This window comes from Micromys minutus, assembly GCF_963924665.1.
Source record: "Micromys minutus genome assembly, chromosome: X".
NCBI lineage: Eukaryota > Metazoa > Chordata > Mammalia > Rodentia > Muridae > Micromys > Micromys minutus.
In genome coordinates, this window is record NC_137970.1 from 50,479,093 (window position 1) to 50,500,622 (window position 21,530).

Genomic DNA, 21,530 nt, shown 5'->3' on the forward strand with positions numbered 1-21,530 from the left:
TATATGTCACTGTAAGAATACAATAAAAAACAAAACAAAAACAAAACAAAACAACAACAACAACAACAAAAAACCCAGCTTGGGCAATGTCACCAACAGAGCCCAGCTATCCTAGAAAAACAGGACTTGAATATTTCAGCACAGCTGAAGCACAAGGAAATGACCCCAAAACCAACTTTATGAAGATGATAAAGGTTCTTAAAGAAACCTAGAAAAATACAAACAAACAATTGAGGAAATAATAAAATCCTTTAAAGAAAGTCAAGAAAAGTCAAACAGGTAAACAAAATAAATAACACTGTTAAAGACATAAAATGGAAATAAAAATAATAAAACATGAACAAAGGGAATTCTGAAAATGGAAGATATAGAAAGTGAACAGGAACTACAGAGGCAAGCTTCAACAAAATATAAGTGATGGGATAAGAAACTCAGGTATTGAATATATAATAAAAAAAATGGACACATTGGTCAAAGAAAATATTAAATCTAAAAAAAAAAATCCTGACACAAAACATCCAGAAAATCTGGGACTAATAAAAAATCCAAACTCAATAACAATAGGAAAAGAAGAATCGCAGCTCCAAGGTCTAGAAAATATTTTTAACAAAGTCAAAAAAAATTTTCTTAACCTAAAGGACATGTTTATAAAGGTACAAGAGGTGGAGAGAACACCAAATAGATTGAACCTGAAAAGAAAATCCCATTCCAAATAGTAATCAAAACACTAAAACCACAGAACAAAGAAAGAATATTAAAATCACCAAGAAAAGGACCTAGTAGTATTACACCTGATTTCTCAATCAGGAGACTCTATCAGCCAGAAGGGCCTAGAGAGATGTGCTGCTCTAAGAAACCACAGGTGCCAGTCCAGACTACTACACACAGCAAAATATTCCATTACTGTAGATGGAGAAAACAGGACACTTTATGACAAAGTCAAATTTAAACAATATGTATCCACAAATCCAGCACTGCAGAAGGTACTAGAAGGAAAACTGCGGACCAAGGAAGTTAATTACACCCATGAAAACATAGTCAATAATCTCACACCAATGAAACCAAAAGAATGGAAACATACATACACACACACACACACACACACACACACACACACATACACACACACACACAATATCAAAATAACAAGAATTAACAAGAATTGGTCATTGTTCTCTTTCAATGTCAGTGAACTCAACTGCTCAATAAAAAGACACAGACTAATGAAATGGATTAAAATTAGGATCCATCCTTCTGAAGCAAACAAGAAACATACCTCAACATCAAAGACAGACATTACCTCAGAGTAAAGGGTTGTAAGAAGCTTTTCCAAGAAAGAGGACCTAAGAAACAAGCTGTTGGCATTAAATGGACTTCAAGCCAAAATTAGTCAAAAATGATGGTGAAGGACTCTACATATGCATCAAAGTAAAAATCAACCCCAATGATATTTTAATTTTTGCCAATTATGGTCCAAACACAAGGGCACCCACATTTGTAAAGGAAATACTAAAGCTTAAATCACACAATGACCTTCACATATCAATAGAGGAAAACTTAAAGTACCCACTCCCATTAATGGCCAAATCATTGAGATAAAAAATAATAAATAGAGAAACACCAGAGCTAATAAATGTTATGAGCAAAATGGACCTAACATATCTACATATGGACCTAATATACCTTTTGTGTTTTACCCAAACACTAAACAATATGCGTTTTCAGCACCTTGTAGAACCTTCTTGAAAACTGAACATATAGTCAGTCACAAAGCAAGCCTCAACAATTACAAGAAAATAGAAATAACTCCTTTGTATCTTATCAAACTGTCATGGATTAAAGCTGAGCTTTAAAAACCACAGAAACACAAGAAAACCTACACACTCATGGAAATTGAGCAAGTCTCTACTCAGTGACTACTGGGTCAAAGGAGAAATAAGAAAGAAATTAAAGACTTTCTATAATTCAATGAAAATGAAGCCACAAAATACCTAAACTTATGGGATACAATGGTGCTTAGAGGAAAATTCATAGCACTAAATGCCCCCAAAAAGAAATCAGGGAAAATCTCATACTAGTAGCTTAACTGCACAAATAAAAGCTCTAGAATAAAAAGAAACAAACACACCCAAGGGGAGTAGATCACAGGAAAGAATCAAAATCAAGGCTGAAATCAATAAAAAGAAACTAAGAGAACAATAGAAACAATCAATGAAACAAAGAATTGATTCTTTGAGAAAACGAAAAGAGAGACAAACCCTTATCCAAACTAACTAAAAGACAGAATCAACTAACCAGGGCTCAAAAGAGCTCACAGCGACCCTGTATGGGTCTGACCTAGGTCCTCTGCATATATTTTATGGTTATACAGGTTTGTGTTCTTATAAGACTCCTAACAGTGGGAGTGAGGAGTATCTCTGACACTTTTGCATACACTTAAGACCATTTTCCCCCTACTGGGTTGCTTTGCAGCAATTCTCAAATTTCAGTATACAGGGTGGTTGAGATTACTAAGTGGATAAACGCAGTTGATAAGACAAATGTGTTAAATTGGATCCTCAGGACCCAGGTGGTTGAAGAAGAGAACTAACTCCTACAATCTGTCTCCTAATGTGTGTGTAAGAGTACACACACACACACACACACACACACACACACACACGCACACACAATACATTTTAAAGTGTAATAAAATTCAGGGTATATCCTTTACCAAAGACTAAATAATTTTCTGAATTAGAGAGTTCAGGAATTTTGCAAGATACCCTCAGGTCATTCTGAAGAACCAGGAGAAAACAGTGCCTTTAGGCCATCTGGTTGTTCTGCCTACCACTTCAAGGAGGAAACTTGCTCCAACATCCCTAGCAGACAATAACTTCATCTCTGTCAGTGATTTTAAGTGATTCTTCTTTAAATACAGAGAGAACTCATGATTTTTCATGTTTGTGCATCCCTCTGCATAGACATGATTCTTGACCTGTGCTCTTGAATATGCACCTAGTGCATATTCATGCATATTGAATATGCATTCTAGTCTGTTCATCATTAAAAACATGCAGCATACTTCTCTCCTGTACCTCTCTCACTTTGATATTTCTCACGTTGTAGTTTAAAATGATCTGAAACTCACTAACTACGGGTGGTCATGAACTCATGGCAATTTTACTACCTCATCCTCCCAAGTGTTGGAATTACAAACACAAGTCATCCCACCTGGTTGGCATAATTTCTTATACTTAATTTTGTATCTAGAATACTCATCCTGTAAACCACAGGGACACTGAATCATTTTTAAATATGTTGCTTCAGTGAGGTTTCAAATCACTAGAGAAATCAAATAGCTTGTGAACTGTAACCCTAAGCTGTCACGACTCATCGATGTAGAAATAAAATGGGAAAACATGCTTTATTTTTTCCCCTCAGAAAACAGACATCATGGAGTCCTTCATTTATCTGGCAGTGATTACTTGGGGATGATGGTGGTATCAGAATCCACTAGAGTTATAACCTGAAATCCCAAAGTCTTCCAAGTGTCTTTTCTTTCACCAGATGCAGAAGTTTGCAAGATGACCAGAACATGGCCAAATGCCAAGGGAAAAGTTCTCTAAACATGCAGTTGTTTTGCATGTCAACACTGTGTTGTAATGTGAATAGCCTATTATGGGGATAGCTTCTAAAATACTGCCTCACAAACACCTTGATAAAATTATGGAAGCTAAAATTACATGCTAAAAGTAGCATTAAGAAGTTGTTATTAGCAATATCTTTGGACAGTAGATTCCCTTTTGTTTTGCTCTTAGGAGGTGGTGGGAAGTGTGTATGTGTGTCAGGGTTGGGGGGGTACTTGTGCATGCATCCTTGTGTGCCTCAAAATGTATGTCATAGTCTGTTGTGAATGCAGCAGGATGAGCAGCAGAGAAAGTAAAGCGGCTTTGCTACACATCCCCAGACAAATGCCAAAGCTGTTACTGTGGCAATTATCTAACATACCTTTCTTCTTCTTTAAAAGCTATTGTTAGAGACTCTTTAGTTTAAAAAGAGATTATTTTCTGTAACATCTTTCATACCAGTGATGACTAAAAGCATTTGTGTTGGTAGTGAGGGAAAATTGGGAGAGAGGAGTACCTTGCAATTATGCACTGTAATTCAAATAGGAACAGCAGTTATAGATCTAGCAATTTAGAGTCCTTATTAAAATCTCCATTTTGGCTCAGGAGAGAAATCCTCAGATTATGATAACGGTGAAATTTGTCAGCTAGGCAGTTACATCTGCGTTCGAGCAGAGAACTTAACAATGAGATGTTGATCCTGACATTAAATACATTGCCTTACTTTACTTACACTGCTTTATGAACTCCAACAGGGCCATAGCTTGTGCAGCAGATATTTGAAGGAATCACAAGAATAAGAAAAGAGTCTCATAGTTATTTGCCCAAGGTTTACAAAACATTCGATGAAAATTTAAGAATTTCTCACATGTTCATTCCATGCTTTATCTAATCCTAGCATTTGAATTTTTATCAGCTGGCTCCAGGGTTTATCTAATTAACCCCTAGGAGTTTCTCTGATATCAGTATAATATCCTGGTGACATGTGGCACTACATTTTGAAAAGCATAGTTTCTTTTTCATTAATGTCAACTTCAAATGTTAGGCTTTCATCCAAAGTATGCTGATTTCTCCTAATTATCCACTAGGCATCTACTGCTCATAATTTATATCAACTTTTTATAAAGCAGGTTATCAACTCTTTAGATTTTTAACAAAATATTTATTCATTTTATATGTATGAGTGTTTGCCTGAATGTAGTTCACTACTTGTATGCTGTGCTTGAGGAGGCCATAAGGAAACATAGCATATTTGGGAACTGCAGTTATCATGTGAGTGCTGGGCACTGAACCTGGGTCCTCTGCATGGCCATTAAGTGCTCATAACCATTGAGCAATGTTTCCAGCTCCCACCTATGTTACCAGTTCCTGAGGATTATCTTATAAATTTAGCAGCCATTATGCAAAATGGAGCTTCATTTTCATTGGTATAAACTAGATCACTCTCTTTTTACACTGTACATATACTAGGTAAATATTCACCCATTGAACTATATTGGTATAGGCTATACCAATAGCCTAATTCTTAGCATTTTCAAGTTCCAAAGATCTGTCTAGTCCCTGTGAATTAGGAGATGGTACACAATACCAAAAGAACAAAATGTTTGCTTATATATGTGAATTACAGTATCAATCTTTGTCAAAATAATTGGATTTGGAATCATGTAGGAGACACACTTCTGGTTATGTCTGTGAGGCTGTTTACAGAAAGCTTTAACTGAACAAAGAAAATATGGAGGGCATCATCTCATGGACTTGGCTTCCAGACTGAATAAAAAGTGGAAAATAAGTCTGTTGAGGTCTCTGGTTCATTATAGTCAGTTCAATGTAATTAGCTGCCTTATACTCCTACCAATATGCTTTTCCCAAAATGATGGACTGGCTCATCTCAAACTATAGGCTAAAATAAATCTTTCCTTTTTTTTAAACTTTACCTTTGTCAGATAATTATGTCAGAGCAAAAATAAACAATATGAAATATTTTTCAGTTTTTCCTGTGTTTAAATATGGCACTGAGATGTCAGGTAAAACAGTGAATTTGGAGCCAGATGATTGGCTTGAACTCTAGATTTGCTATTTAATACCAATGTATCCTTGGATTGGGGATGATACTCTAAAGCAGATGCAATTGCCTGGCTTGTTTGAGTCCCTGGGTTTCTTTCCTAGAATCATCAAGACAAAAATCAAACAAAGGGGTGCTGGGGAGATGGCACAGTGAATAAATGTGTTTGTGTTTTACAATACAACGAGTTAGGAAGCAGTTGCCCAAGCCTAAGAGCCTTTAATCCCAGCATGTGCAGCGGAAATGGGAGGTTGAGACAGGATATTCAGCAGCTTGTGGTCCAGCTCATCTGTTTCTTTTTTAAAGATGTATTTTATTTTATGTGCATGTGTGTGCCTGAGTGTTTGCATATACACCACATGCATGCAGGTTCCCCTAGAAACCAGAGGGACTTGAATTACTGGGAGGCACTGGATGTAGGTGCTCAGAACCAAACCTGAGTTCTCCACAATAGCACCAAATGCTCTTTATCGCAGTGGCAACTACGCATACCACCAGATAACATGGTTTAAGTGCTTTGTCTCAAACAAGATGTAAAGGCAAGGACCAACAGTTAAAACTTGTCTTTTGATGTCTATAATTCCATAATATGCTGTGGTATATATGTGCCCACAGCCATATATATATGTATATGCAATATTACAAAATCTATTTAGATGTATTGATAAACAACATTTATTATATACACATAAGCTGCTTGTCTCACAAAGTTTTTATGAGTATTATTTTTCAATGCATAGATACAACTGACATATTTGAATAACTTAATATATAGTTTTTTCTTCCTTTTTTTAACTCTTGGTGGTTTATAGTCTATAAGATGGCAATAAAAACTACACAGACTTTATTGGAAGGCATACTATGGCTTGTTAAAAATAAAGAAAAGGCTTGTTTCTAGTCCTCTATTTCATGCTGAGCAGTCTTTCATTAAATCATTCATGTTGGGGACATAGGCGGAAACAGGGCTAATCTTTTGGGTAACAGTCTTTTGCTTCCCTCATAGCTCCAAGTAGATAATTGGAATATCATTATTCTGCCTGTACAAATTTTAATTAAGGGAATCCATTGATTCAGCACTGTCAGGACTATTCACAGCAAACTTTAAAGGGAAGCAGAGATTACCTGTTGTCTACATAGCGGCTAGGGATTTATGGATCGATTCTTTCTAGCTGTGGAAGTGACAGAAACACTAGCAAGCACAGGTTGGTTCCCTTAAAATGTATTATCTTTTGTTGATTGAGTCTATAAATCTATCTCAGTTACATGGTGCTGACTTTATTTAAATATCATTAAATTTCAAAGTCTAAAGGCATCTGGGATGGTAATTGGCACAGTGGTGTAGAAAACACACATGCCTTCTTTACAACGTCTCTAATAACAAGTTGTCTAGTTTTTGTTTGAATATCTGAAGTAATACAGAATCGATCAATGCCTAGGGGGTCAACACATCTTACTGCCAGAAAACTCTGTCAGACTTTTCTTATATAGACATATTCTTCCTGGCAAAATCCTCTCATTGATCTTAATTGTGATGTATGGAAAGAAAAAGATTGGATACCACAACCCATACCCAGACATTTAAAGATCTTTTGCAAGTCAATAAAATGGGCAAAAGACTTAACCAGATACTTCCCCTAAAGAAGAGTAAGATGGCAGTGAGACATGTGAAAAGATGCTTGGTATCAGCAGTAATTATAGAGTTACAAATCAGAGTCACAAGGAAATATTGCTTTATATACAGTAGAATGGTAAGAAAACAAATCAAGCTACAAATAAAATAAAGAGACAGGGAGGACTTAAACCAACTACCATTGTCATATACAATGGTAGGGAAGCAAAAAGCACAGAACCACAAAAGTAATCATTCTGATAGTTCCTTATCCAATTAAGCATACCATATGAGCCCAGAATTTTACTACTTAGTATTTATCAGAAGAAATTAAGACATTCCGAAAAAGGCATATTTTTTTTCAATTTTTTAATGGTTCTGGAAATTGTAAGCACGTGGCAACCAAGTACTTTACCACTGTCCTCATCCATGTACATGTATATTTTTATCAGCTTCATTTAGTGTAGCTTGAAACTGGAAAGAATTCAAATGTACCTAAACTAGTGAGTGAAAGACTGAATTATGGTAGGACTGTAATGTGCACTACTAATCAGCAATAAAAATAAAGAAACTACATATATGTGCAGGGACAAGGAAAAAAATCCTAAAACTACTAGGAAGGCAAATATAGAAGATTACATATTGTATGCTTCAATTTATAAAGCATTAGTGGAAGATAGAACTGTATGAGATAGGACCAGCCAGAGACCCACAAGCCTTCCTGTTCTCATCTGTGCAGGGAGCAGAGCCCCAGCGGTAGACCCAAACCCACAAAGCTTACACACCAGGTGCAGCTTGGCTCTCCAGGTATTCTGACATGTCCAGGATCACAGGATTGGAGGATTATCAGCTCACAGGAAACAGGCTCCATTCAGAAACAGAGAGACTAGATAATACCAGAGATAACAAGACGAAGAGTGGACAGCTTAAGAACATAATCTAAAGAAACAAATTTGACTTGGTGACAGTTCTCCCACCTTAGCAAGTCCTAGATACTACAACATATCTATCTATAAAGTAAGAAAATTATCTAAATTCTCATTTCATCAAGATGATAGAGGACATTACGACGAATATAAATAACTCCCTTACAGAAATACAGGTGAACAAAAACAGGTAAAGGAATTGAACAAAACCATCCAGGATCCAAAAATGGAAATAGAATCATTAAAAAAAAAACTCAAAGGGCGACAGCTCTGGAGATGGAAAACCTAGTAAAGAGAACAGGAGTTACAGATGCAAGCATCACCGATAGAATACAAGAGATAGAAGAAAGAATCTCAGCAGTAGAAGATACAATAGAAAACATCAACACAACAGTCAAGGAAAATACTGAAAGCAAAGAGCTCTTATCTGAAAACATTCAAGAAAGCCAGGATACAATGAACATGAGAATAATAGGTATAAAAGAGAGTGAAGATTCCCAACTCAAAGGGCTAGCAAACATCTTCAACAATATTATAAAAGACAACTTTCATAACCTAGAAAAGAAATGTCCATAAACATATAAGAAGCTTACAGAACACCAAACACATGAGACCAAAAAGGAAATTCCTAGACAAATCCTCTAAAAGTCATACCGATCCTAAGAGAAGAAAAAATGTCCATCCCGGGCTATAATACACAGCAAAACTCCCAATTACTATAGATGGAGAAACCAAGGTCCAAGACAAAAACCAAATTTAGACAATAGCTTTCCAAAAACCTTGGCCTACAGAATATAATAGAAGTAAAAGTCCAACACAGGGAGAAAAACTACACCCAAAAAAGGCAAAAATTAATGTTCCACAACAAACCTAAAAGAAGAGAAACACAAAAATGTAATTCCAACTTTAACAACAAAAATAACAGGAAATAACAATCATTAGTCCCTAATATTTCTCAACATCCATGTACTCAATTCCCCAATAATGTGACATAGGATAACAGACTGGGTATGTAAACAGGATACAAAATTTTACTGCATGCAGGAAACACACCTCAGAGTCAAAGACAGACATTACCTCAAAGTAAAAGGATGGGAATTTTTTTTTCCAAACAAATGGTCCCAAGAAACAAGCTGGAATAGACATTCCAATATTTAATAAAATAGACCTTCAACCAAAAGATATCAAAAAAGATGGGAAAGAACACTATATCCATATCAAAGGAAAATCCACCAAGATAAACTCTCAAGTCTAAACATCTATGCCCCAAAGCCAAGGGCACCACATAAGTAAAAGAAATGTTATTAAAGCTCAAAGCAAACACTGAAACTCACACAATAATAGTAGGAGATTTCAACACCCACCACCACCAATTGACAGATTATGAAACAGAAACAGAACAGAGACATAGTGAAACTAAAAGAAAGTATGGACCAAAGAGATTTAACATTTCACCCTAAAACTAAAGAATATAGCTTCTTCTCAGCACCTCATGGTATCTTCTCAAAATTAACTTTATACTCAGACACAAAAAAACCTCAACAGATACAAGATCATTGGATTGATCATGTATTCTATTGGACTACCAGAGACTAAGGGTGTCTTCAATAGCAAATAAAACAACAGAAATCACCAATATATGTGGTTGCTGAACAACTCTCTACTCAGTGATAACATGACCAGGGAAAATATAAAGAAACTAAAGACTTTTTTAGAATTCAATGAAACTGAAGGCACAACATTCCCAAACTTATGTGAGACAATGAAAGTAGTGCTAATAGGAAAACTCATAGTTCTGAGTGCATCCATAAAGAAATTGGAGAGATCATACACTCATAGGTTAAAAGCTCATCTGAAAGTTCTAAAACAGAAAGAAGCAGATACACCCAAGAGAAGTAGATGACAGGAAATTATCAGGGCTGAAGTCAACCAAAAAAAAAAAAAAAAAAAGAAAAAAAGAAAAGAAAAAAGAAAGAAAGAAAGAAAGAAAGAAAGAAAGAAACTATACAAAGAATCAACAAAACCAGGAGATGGTTCTTTGAGAAAATCAACAAGATAGATAAACCCTGAGCCAGACTAACAAAAGGGCACAGAGACAGTATTCAAATTAACAAAATAAAAAATAAAAAGGAGACAACAAAAGAAACTGAGAAAATTTTTTAAATTATCAGAACCTACTAGAATAGGTTATACACAACAAAACTGGAAAATCTGGATGAAATGGACAATTATCTAGACAGATATCAGGTACCAAAGTTAAATAAGAATCAGATAAACCATCAACCAGTCCAATAACCAATAAAGAAATAGAAGCAGAGAAGCAGTCAACAAAAGTCTCCCAAACAAATAAATAAACAAACAAAAAAAGCCCAGGACTAAATGAGCTTAGTGCAGCATTTGATTAAACCTTCCTAGACGAACAAATACCAATATTCTCCAAACTATTCCACAAAATAGAAACAGAAGAAACCCTATCCAATTCCTTCTTGGAAGCCACAATTACGCTTATAACTAAACCACACAAAGACCCAACAGAAAAAAACTTCAGACCAATTTCCCTTATGAATATTGATGCAAAAATACTCAAAAATATTCTGCAAACTGAATCCAAGAACACATCAAAATGATCATCCATCATGATCAAATAGGCTACATTCCAGTGATGCAGGAATGGCCCAATGTATGAAAAACCCACCAATGTAATCCAGTATATAATCAAACTCAAAGAAAATAACCAAATGATCATCTCTCTAGATGCTGAAAAAGCATCTGACAAAATTCAACACCCCTTCATGTTAAAAGTATTGGAAAGATCAGGAATTCAAGGCCCAGACCTAAACATACTAAAAACAATATACAGCAAACTAGTAGCAAACATCAAACTAAATGACAGAAACTTGAAACAATCCCACTAAAATCAGGGACTAGAAAAAGCTGCCCACTTTCTCCCTACCTATTCAATATAGTACTGGAAGTCCTAGCCAGAGCAATTAGACAACAAATGTAGGTCAAAGGGACAAAAATTGGAAAGAAGTCAAAATATCACTATTTGTAGATAATATGCTAGTATATTTAAGTGATACCCAAAAATTCTACTAGAGAACTTCTATAGCTGATAAACAACTTCAGCAAAGTGGCTGGATATAAAATTGACTAAAACAATTCAGTCACCCTCCTCTAGTCAAAGGACAAACAGATTGATAAATTAGGGAAACGACACCCTTCACAATAGTCACAAATAATATAAAATATCTTGAAGAGCCTCAAATATTTGGGCACGGGGGAAACTTCCTGAACACAACACCAATGACTTATGGTTTAAGAGCAACAGTTGACAAATGGGACTTCATAAAGTTTAACAGCTTCTGTAAAGCAAAGAAACTGTCAATAGGACAAAATGGTAACCCACAGATTGGGAAAAGATATTTAACAAACCTACATTCAATAGAAGGCTAATATCCAAAATAAACAAAGAACTCAAGAAGCTAGACTCCAGAGAACAAAATAACCCTATAAACTGGAGTACAGAGCTAAATAGAGAATTCTCAACTGAGGAATTTGGAATGGCTGAAAAGCACTTAAAGAAATGTTCAATATCCTTAGTCATCAGGGAAATGCAAATCAAAACAATTCTGAGATTCCACCTTACATCAGTCAGAATGGCTAAGATCAAAAACTCGGGTGATAGCAGATGCTGGTGAGGATGTAGAGAAAGAGGAACACACTTCCATTGTTTGTGGGTTTCCAAGCAGGTACAACCACTCTGGAAATCAGTCTGGCGGTTCCTCAGAAAATGGGACATAGTCCTCCCTGAGGACCCAGCTATTCCACTTCTGGGCATATACCCCAGAGATATTCCAACATATAACAAGGACACATGTTCCACCATGTTTATAGCAGCCTTATTTATAATAGCCAGAAGCTGGAAAGAACCCAGATGTCCTTCAACAAAGAAATAGATACAGAAAATGTGGTACATTTACACACTGGAGTATTACTCAGCTATTAAAATAAATGACTACATGAAATTTCTAAGCAAATGGATGGAACTAGTGGTAGAGAAATGGAAGAGAAAGAGAAGCAGAAGTATGTGTATTCAATGAAGAAAGAAGGAACTGAAGACTCAAGGGTACTGAGGAACACCCTGATGTGAGTAGCCAGTGATACCACCTGGGACCATGTTGGGGTCCTTACCTGTGCTGACACTGGGTCTGTGGCCCTGCAACAGCATGGGTCTGTTGCTACCAAAGACCAGGTGGATGTCCATGGTCTGGACTGCTACCTAGGGGCATGTTGATGTTCTAGGGCTGTGCAGAACACCCCTCATCTGGGCATTACCAGAGACCTGTCCCTGGAAGCATAAGAGCAAGAGAGCTGACCCTGCCCTTAACCAGTTGCACAATTTGGGATAGTATCCCGGCACATTGTGGAAGTTGTAGGCAAACCAGCCACAAGGATACAAATGTGGGAGTGCTGACCCTACCACTAGTCTTCTGTGTAGTAGAGTGAGGAAGAGCTATCTTCTTTCCTCTTGCCCCCCACCACCATCTGCAATAGGCAGGATAGCTGGCCCTGAAGTCATCAGAGCAGGAGAGTTATCCCTGCCCTTGACCTGCTACAACACGTGGGAGAGCAGGCCCTGTGCCTCACCTGGGCAGCACAGTAGAGCTGGCCCTGGATGTGTGGGTTTTGGGTAAGCTAGTCTCTCAGACATAAGCATGTGAGAGCTGGCCCTGCCTCTGATCTGCTGTATGGTGGTGGGAGATCTCTCACCTCCCCTTTGCCCTCGCCACTTGACAGGTTCCTCAGAACAGGAGAGCTGTCCCTTCCCTTCAATTGTTGCAGCACTCAGGGGAGCAGGCTAGGCACTTCACCTGGGCAGCATGGCAGGGCTAGCTCTGGATATGGGAGTTGTGGGTGAGCCAGACCCAAGGGCATGAGGGTGGAAGAGCCAATTTTGCCTCTTGTCTGCTCTGTGGTAATGTCAGTGAGGGAGAGATTCCATGCCCTTCTTTTCACCCTTGCCATTGGTGCTGGTGGGAGAGTTGGCCTAGATGGGCTCATGAGAACAGTAGAGCAGGCCCTGCATTTCGCCTTGGTAGTAGAGTAGAGCTGGCCCTGGATGTGAAGGTGGCAGGTGAGCCAGCCTGAGGGCATGAGAGCAGAAAAGCCTCAGTGGGCTGACCTGCTCAGATACCTCTCGGACCCAGATCCAGGGGTTATGAATTGGCCCACCCCAACATATCAATGAACTGCTGTAGTACAATAAAGGATCAGTACTATAGATCCCAAACTATAGGATCTCCATGACACAGGGATATCCAAGAAGAGGCCCAGTGAGGTTCCAGTATTGATGGAGTAGAAGAAACCAGAGACCTCATACCAGACCATGCACTCATTGCAATGAACATTTGCAAACAAAGAAGTGTGGACAAAGGGGTATACTGTAGGACACACTGTGACATACTACAGTTTTCACAATGAGATTTTTTGTCTGTTGTAGGAGAGGTTGCAAGAGTGAAGGGGGTTAGGAGGATGGGGGAGATGAGTGAAGTTGGGGTGCATGATGTAAAAGTCACAAAGAACCAATTAAAAGTTTTTTTTAATGAGCATTAAATTATATCTTCATTGTTGCTGTTGCTGCCACTGTGGCTACCATGCCACCTCCACTGCCTCCGGCACCACCACTACCAACACCACCACCACTATCAGTGTTATGAGACAAAATTACCCTATTTAGAGCAGGTTAACCTAGAACTTGCAACGTATCAAAGGCTGACCTCAAGTTATGGTCCTCCTACATCTGTCTCAGTTCTTTCTAATGTGTAATCATGGTGAGCAGTATACATTCGTTTTAGTTACATTTCTTTTGAACCAGGCATAGTGGTGCATATGCTTGTAATCCCAGTACTTGGGAGGCCTAGGCAGGAAGAACACCACAGTTTGAAGCCAGCCTAGTCTATAACAAACCTCAAGATATCTAAAACAGTGAGACTGTCTCAAAAATACCATTCCAAAGAAGGGTTGGTGATATAGTTCAGAGGTAGAGTTCTTCCTGAGTAAGCATGAAGTCCCAAATCTCTATTACTTTAAAAACCAAACCAAAAAAAATAAAGAATCCTGTCTTTGGGCTTTGGATATAGCTCAGGGATGGAGTATTTCCCTAGCAAAGACAGAGCTGTGGGTTCAATATGGGGGAAAATTGTTATTTTAGCTGACATGCTATCTAAAATTTTATGTATTAATGGGGTTCTATGCAATGTTTTAACACACACATGTCATGATAAACATAATCATCTTCCCAAATATTTATCTTTCCTATGGCAAAAATATTCAAAGTCTTTCTTCTGGACTTTTGAAATAGACAATTCATCTACAGACAGTTTGAACTTCTATACATCTGTAGCTGACTATCCAATGGTCAGTTCATCTCTTCCTATTGACCCCCACTTTCCTCAGCCACTTCTGGTAAACAATCCTCCTCTGATTTCCAAATGAGATCAACTCTCTCACATCCCACAGATGAGAAAGATCATGTAGCCTTTCTGCATTTTATTTAACATAATGACTTGCAGTTCTATCCATGCTCTCACAAGTATCAGGGAATCATTAATGACTGTACAACATTCCATTGTATATATGTATATTTTCTTTACCCATTAATCATATGACAGAGATTTGGGTTACTATTTTATAGTTACTGTGAATAATATTATGATGAATATGAGATTTCGGGTGTTTCTGCTCCAGCAAACTGATTTCATCTTTTCACATATACCAGAGTGATACAGTGAGATCACATGGTAATTCCATTTTATTTTAGTTTTGAATGAAACTCTATGCTGATAGTCATGATGTACTGACTTATATGCCACCAACAGGGTGCAGTGATTCCCTGTCTTTCTCATTGTCACCAGAAATTATCTTTGTCTCTAAAATTATTATTTAACATTTATGTGCTTTAGTGTTTTACCTGGATGTCTGTATGTGTACTGCATGCATAGTTGGTACTTGTGGAGAGCAGAAGAGTGTGTTGGATCCCATATACCTGGAGTTACAGACATCTGTAAGCTGCCATTTGGGTGCTGGGAATTGAACCCAAGATCCCTGAAAGAGTAGCCAGTGCTCTTAACCACTGAACCAGTTCTACAGCCTCTATTTTCATCTTCTTAAGATAATAACAACACTTCTTGTAGGATTAAAGTAATATCTCATTTTGACTTTCTTTTCATTTTCTGAAATAGTTACACTGAGCTTTTAAAAATGTACCCTCTGACCATTTGAATAATTTCTTTGGGAAAATATCTATTTAGATCTAATTCTCATTATAAAATTGAGATTATTAGGGATTTTGCTTTTTATTTTTGTTGCTTATATATTAAAACTATCAAGCATCAGGAAGATGTATAGCATGTCTCTTTTAAAAAACATGTATTATTAAGAACACTGACTGAAGACATAGCTCAATGGCAGAGTTCTTCACTCTCATATCCTAGGTTTAATCCTCAGTGCCATAAAGAAACAAAGTTTGTGGGATGTGATGGTTCATAACTAAAGATTCCAATACCTGGGAGAAAGAGGGAGGAGGAATGTACATTCCCTGGCTGCTTGGGCTATATATTAAGACTCTATCTGTTTAATTAACAATTAAGCAACCAAGAAAAGATAAATATCCCTGAGATCACTGCTCTAAACCCTACTGAAAAGTTCCATTACATCTGGCAAAGATAAAAAAAATCATACTGGTTCATAATGTCTTTCCTCTGAGTTATCTCTTACAATCTTGGCATAGTTTATTAGATCAGCTACTGATTAAGGCTAGGATAGCTGTGAATCTGACACAGAGTACATATTTCCATATTTTTAAAGATACCATATTTTCTTTTATTATTTTTTTAAATTTTATTGGATATTCTCTGTATTTACATTTCAAATGTTATACCTTTTCACCCCTCACTCCCCTCCCTCCTCTCCTTCAACTTGTTTCCATGAAGGTGCTCCCTCTCCCAATCACCCTCTCCACCTCAGTGCCTTGGCAGGTTGATGATGTTGTTCTTCCCATAAGGTAGCAAACCTTTCAGCTCTTCCAGTCCTTTCTCTAGCTCTTTCATTGGGGTCCCCGTGTTCAGCCTGATGTTTAGCTGCAAGCATCCACATTTGCTTAGTACAGTTTCTTTTAGAATATGGGTGCTCTTATATTTGGAGCATAGATGTTCAGGATTGAGAGTTCATCTTGATAGATTTTTCCTTTTATGAGTAAAAAGTGTCCTTCCTTGTCTTTTTTGATGACTTTCATTGAAAATGTATTTTATTTAATATTAGAATTGCTACTCAAGCTTGTTTCTTGGGAACATTTGTTTGGAAAGTTTTTTTTCCCCCAAACTTTTACTCTGAGGTAGTGTCTATCTTTGTCTTGGAGATGAGTTTCCTGTATGCAGCAAAATGCTGGATCCTGTTTGCATATCCAGTCTGATAGTCTATGTCTTTTTATTGGAGAATTGAGTCCATTGATGTTAAGGGATATTAAGGAATATTGACTGTTGTTTCCTGCTATTTTTGTTGTTAGATGTAGAGTTATGTTTTTGTGCTTTTCTTCATTGGTGTTTGTTCCAAGAAGATTAGTTTCTTGATTTTCCTAGCATGAAGTTTCCCTCTTTTTGGTGGAGTTCTCATATATTATCCTTTGTAGGGCTGGGTTTGTAGACAGATATTGTGTAAATTTGGTCTTGTCCTGGAACATCTTGGTTTCTCCACTTATGGTGATTGAGAGTTTTGCTGGATATAGTAACCTGGGTTGGAACTTGTTTTCCCTTAGGGTCTATATGATGTCAGTCCAGGAACTTCTAGCTTTCATAGTCTCTGTTGAAAAGTCTGGTGTAATTCTGAATGATTTGTCCTTTTTCTCTTACTCCTGTTAGTATTCTTTGTTTTAAGCATTTGTTGTTTTGACTACTATGTGTCGGGAAGAATTTCTTTTCTGGTCCAGTCTATTTGGGGTTCTGCAGGCTTCTTGTACGTTCCTGGTGATCTTTTTTTTTTTCTTTTTTTTTTTTTTTTTTTTTTTTTTTTTTTTTTTTAAGGTTAGGGAAGTTTTCTTTTATAATTTTGTTGAAGATATTTACTGGGCCTTTCAGTTGGGAGTCTTTGCTCTCTTCTACACCCTACATCTATTATCCTTAGGTTTGGTCTTCTTGTTTTGTCCTGGATTTCCTGGATGTTTTAGGTTAGAACCTTTTTTGATTTTTGCATTTTTTGTACTGTTGTGTCAATCAATGATTTCTATGGTATCTTCTGATTCTGAGATTCTCTCCTTCATCTCTTTTATTCTGCTGGTGACTATGACTCCCAATGTCTTTCCTAGGTTTTCCAACTTCAGGATTGTCTCCTTTTGTGATTTCTTCATTGTTTCTATTTCTATTTTCAGTTCCTCCACCTGTTTGTGTGTGCTTTCCTGTAGTTCTTTAAGTGATTTTTGTGTTTCCTCTTTATGGCCTTCAACTTGTTTGCATGTGTTTCCCTGGCTTTCAAATACTTCTTTAAGTGTGTAATTTATGTGCTTCTCAAAGATCTCCATCATCATCATGAAGTATGATTTTAAGTCTAGATCTTGTTTTTCTGGTGAGTTGGGATATCCACTATTTGCTGTGGTGGAAGAACTGGGTTTTGATGTTGCCAGGCTGTCTTGGTTTTTGTTTCTTAGGTTCTTGTGCTTGCCTCTTGCCATCTTGTTATAGGTGGTGCTAGTTGATCTTGTTGTCTCTTGTTGGAGTTGACTCTCTTGTGGGTCTGTGGGACCATGGTCTCTAGAAGGAGATTATTCCTGAGTGTTCATCAATCTGGGTAGGCTGTGAGTTCCAAAGGCAGTGCCCAGTCCTTATGCAGCTGGGCCAGGTATGGCCTTGGGTCGAAATTTTGTGCTCCCAGGCAGCACTGCCACCTGCGCAGTAAGAGTTCTGAGCAGCTTCTCCCAGGGTAGACAGTGGGCATAAGAAGTTGACTCACCCTTCCACTTAGGATGAAGAGCTCTCCTGCAGCACTTCCGAATACCCAGTGACCTGAGGGCAGGCCGCAGGTCCTAATCACCATATTTTTTATTTTGAAGACAATATCAAGCTCTATTGTTAGATTTCTTAGGACACAATAAAGTTCTACAGACTAGGTGCCTTAAGCAATAGAAATGTACTTTCTCACATTTCTAGAGATAAGTTAAGGTAAGGGTATCAGAGGTGTCACTTCCATCTCAGGCCTCTTTCCTTGGCATGTGTACCACCATCTTCATCCTCTGTCTTTAATATTGTCTTCCTTCTATACCCATCTGTGGTAAAATTCCCTTTTATTTTGAGGACACCAAAATTCACTCCTGTTACCTCATTTTAACTTAAGTACTCCAAATAAAGTTCCATTCTGAAGTATATGCAGCTAGACACCACCTATAAATTTTGGGGTACTCAAGGCCATAGTCAGTTTAATATATATAAAGTACATCACTTTCTGAGAAAGTAACTAATTACAATCATTTAACTTTAAGGAAGAATCCAGAGAATTTCATATGTAAATCATCAAAAATCGAATGAATCTTCACAGGATAAGCTGAACTTTTGTTTACAATGATTAATGGCCTTTTGGGAAGATGAGAAATTGTGATGAATGTATTACTCTTAATTATATTTGGGCTTAATAATGGATCATGCATGATGCCCTCGTCATTCTTAAGTTTGGCCTCACCTCATTCTTGGCTCTTATTAAATTTTTAATTGTTAGCTTATCCCTGATCCTAATTTCAGGGTTACTGAAGGAAATTTTTTGTAATCAAGATCTTCAATGTAGATATAGTATCATGCTGAGGAATATCATCTCTATAATATACTTATGAAAGCAAGAGTAATATACTATTATCATATTTTAGTATAAAATAAGACAGGATGTTACATCTTTAAAAAAATGTTGGAGTCCTGACCTGAGTCACCAATATAGCATATAACACTGTGATATGTGCTGCAGATGACCTCTCTTCTTTTTCACAAAAATCAACATGACTAAGAAAAAGTATTTTATTGACTTGTATCTCATTGTTCTACGATATGAATGCATGAGTTCTGACCACATATTCATGAGTGAAATCATGAAAAATTATAGTCCTGAATGTCAATACTAGCAACAGTCATCATCAAATGGTAAGGGCCTGATACTACTTTATATTTATCATGTATCAAGCACTATGTTAAAATACTTATTCAAAATAACCATAGAAGGTAAGTACTATTTCCATTTTATGGAAGAGGAAAGTGAGACCTAGGTTATTTTCCCCATGGCATACACGTAGTAAATGGCAAATTCAACTAATGCCAGGTAGGCCTGACACCAAAATCTTACTTATCCATTACTTTTACAACTCTCCTAACTTGTACAGTACTGTTAACAGAATTTTGAAACTTGAAATTTGCCAGGCACACCATTCATTTCCTGGTGTCATGGTAACAAATTATTATAACCAGGGTGATTTTCAAGAAGAAATATATTCCCCCTCAGTTCTGGAGTATGCTCTTGCTCAAAACTCCAGTACTGAATCTTCCCCTGACATTCCTTAGCTTTTGTTGGTTACGGACAATCGTTAGTGTTCCTTTGAGACATCACAACCACCTTCCTTCATCCCACAGATGTTTTCCTTAGTTATATATCCACTTTCCTTTAGAGCACCAGTTACTGAGGCTTTCTCAAATCTTGTATAACTTCACCTTGACATGATAACATGCCTCCAATGCTATTACAAATAGGGACACAACCACATGTTTAATATGGCCATCAATTTTGGTGGAAGACTATTCAACCCAGTACTGGAACCATAAAGTAGACAGAAAATAAAAATCTTTTCCAGTATATTTGGCTTAAAGTTTTCTTAAACTTTAGAGACAATGAAAAGTCAGGTGATCTGGCTATTTCAGTTCCTTCTGACTGTCATGCTGCTTACTTTATTCTAATGTAAAGATTCAATGTAGCTGGAGAAAAATCATAAATTTACAGAGCTATTAGGAAACTCTGATAGTCATTAGCTTACTGTCTGTTGCAAGTTTGCCTTGTTAAATGTTAACATCTCTGGTGTTACTCTTTTATGTCAGAATTCTTAACAAAGCAGACTAGCTGTAGACATATAGTAGTTTACAGTAGAGACTTTTGATGTCAAAGAATTGTTATTTTATAGAAATTAAATTTCAAAGGTGAGTTACCTTATGAAGGTCACAGAGCTAGCAAATGACACAGCTAGAACTCCAAATTATGCCTGTGTCTTCTAAATTTCATTATACACATTACAGAATGTAGAAGCAAAATCTAATATTATTGCTTACTGTGTGAATAAGTTTAAGAATTGTCAGTGGAAAAGAACTTCAGACTCCTCCTATCAGAAGGCATATTAAATTAAGCATTTTGTATTATCAGGATACCAATCACAATGTTGCTTATTATTACTATTAGTATGATGATGATTATTATTATGAATAACATTGTTGTTATTATGCTTTTATGGTAGAATATCATGTAATTCTCCACCCAGCTATATTGAAAGTTTATAACAAAAAATAAATATTTAGAATTTATATAAGATGATTTAAGAACCATACACGAAAATAGATGGCTAGCTGGGTGATATTGGCACATCCTTTAATCCCAACACTGAGGAGGCAAAGGCAAGTAGATCTCTGTGAATTTGAGGCCAGCCTAGTCTACAGAGCAAGTTCCAAGACAGTCAGGGCTACATAGTGAGACCCTGCCTAAAAAAAAAAAATTTCAAATGCTAGGAGATGATGGTGGTGCACACCTTTAATCCCAGCCCTCAAGAGGCAGAGGCAAGTGCAAGGCAGCCTAGTCTACAGAGCAAGTTCTAGGACAGCCAGTGTGATACAGAGAAACCCTGTCTCGAGAAAACAAACAAACAAACCAACAAACAAGAAAAAAAAGAAAAGAAAAAGGCAACTTAAGACTCTTAAGACTTCTCTATTGCAGTCACAGCAACAATGCATGTTTATGAGCTTTTAGGATGTGCTGTTCACCTTTGTTCTAACTGCTTTATGTACAATTAAGTTGTCTTTATAACATCTTCACAAATTAGGCAGTATTATTGTTTCCATTATCTATGCAAATAATAGGGTCACGGTAAAATATTTTATAAAGAAAAGAGTCAAACTGTAAATTCAATCTGTCTCCGGAGCCCACATTTTTAAGTACTATTGCCCATTGTCTCCAATTCCTACTGCTTTGTTATCCATGTTAAATGAGCAATATCAAAGTAGAAAGGTAACACAGCAGATCTTGAATGCTGTGAAGGTCAA

The 21,530-nt window shown here is 36.9% G+C and overlaps 1 protein-coding gene across 1 annotated transcript in view; it reads right to left on the minus strand.

The window, feature by feature from the left end:
• The window catches only part of ZDHHC15 (zDHHC palmitoyltransferase 15), a 131,927-nt gene that overhangs the window by 86,973 nt on the left and 23,424 nt on the right, over window positions 1–21,530 (minus strand). The gene's annotated exons all lie outside the window — the stretch shown is intronic.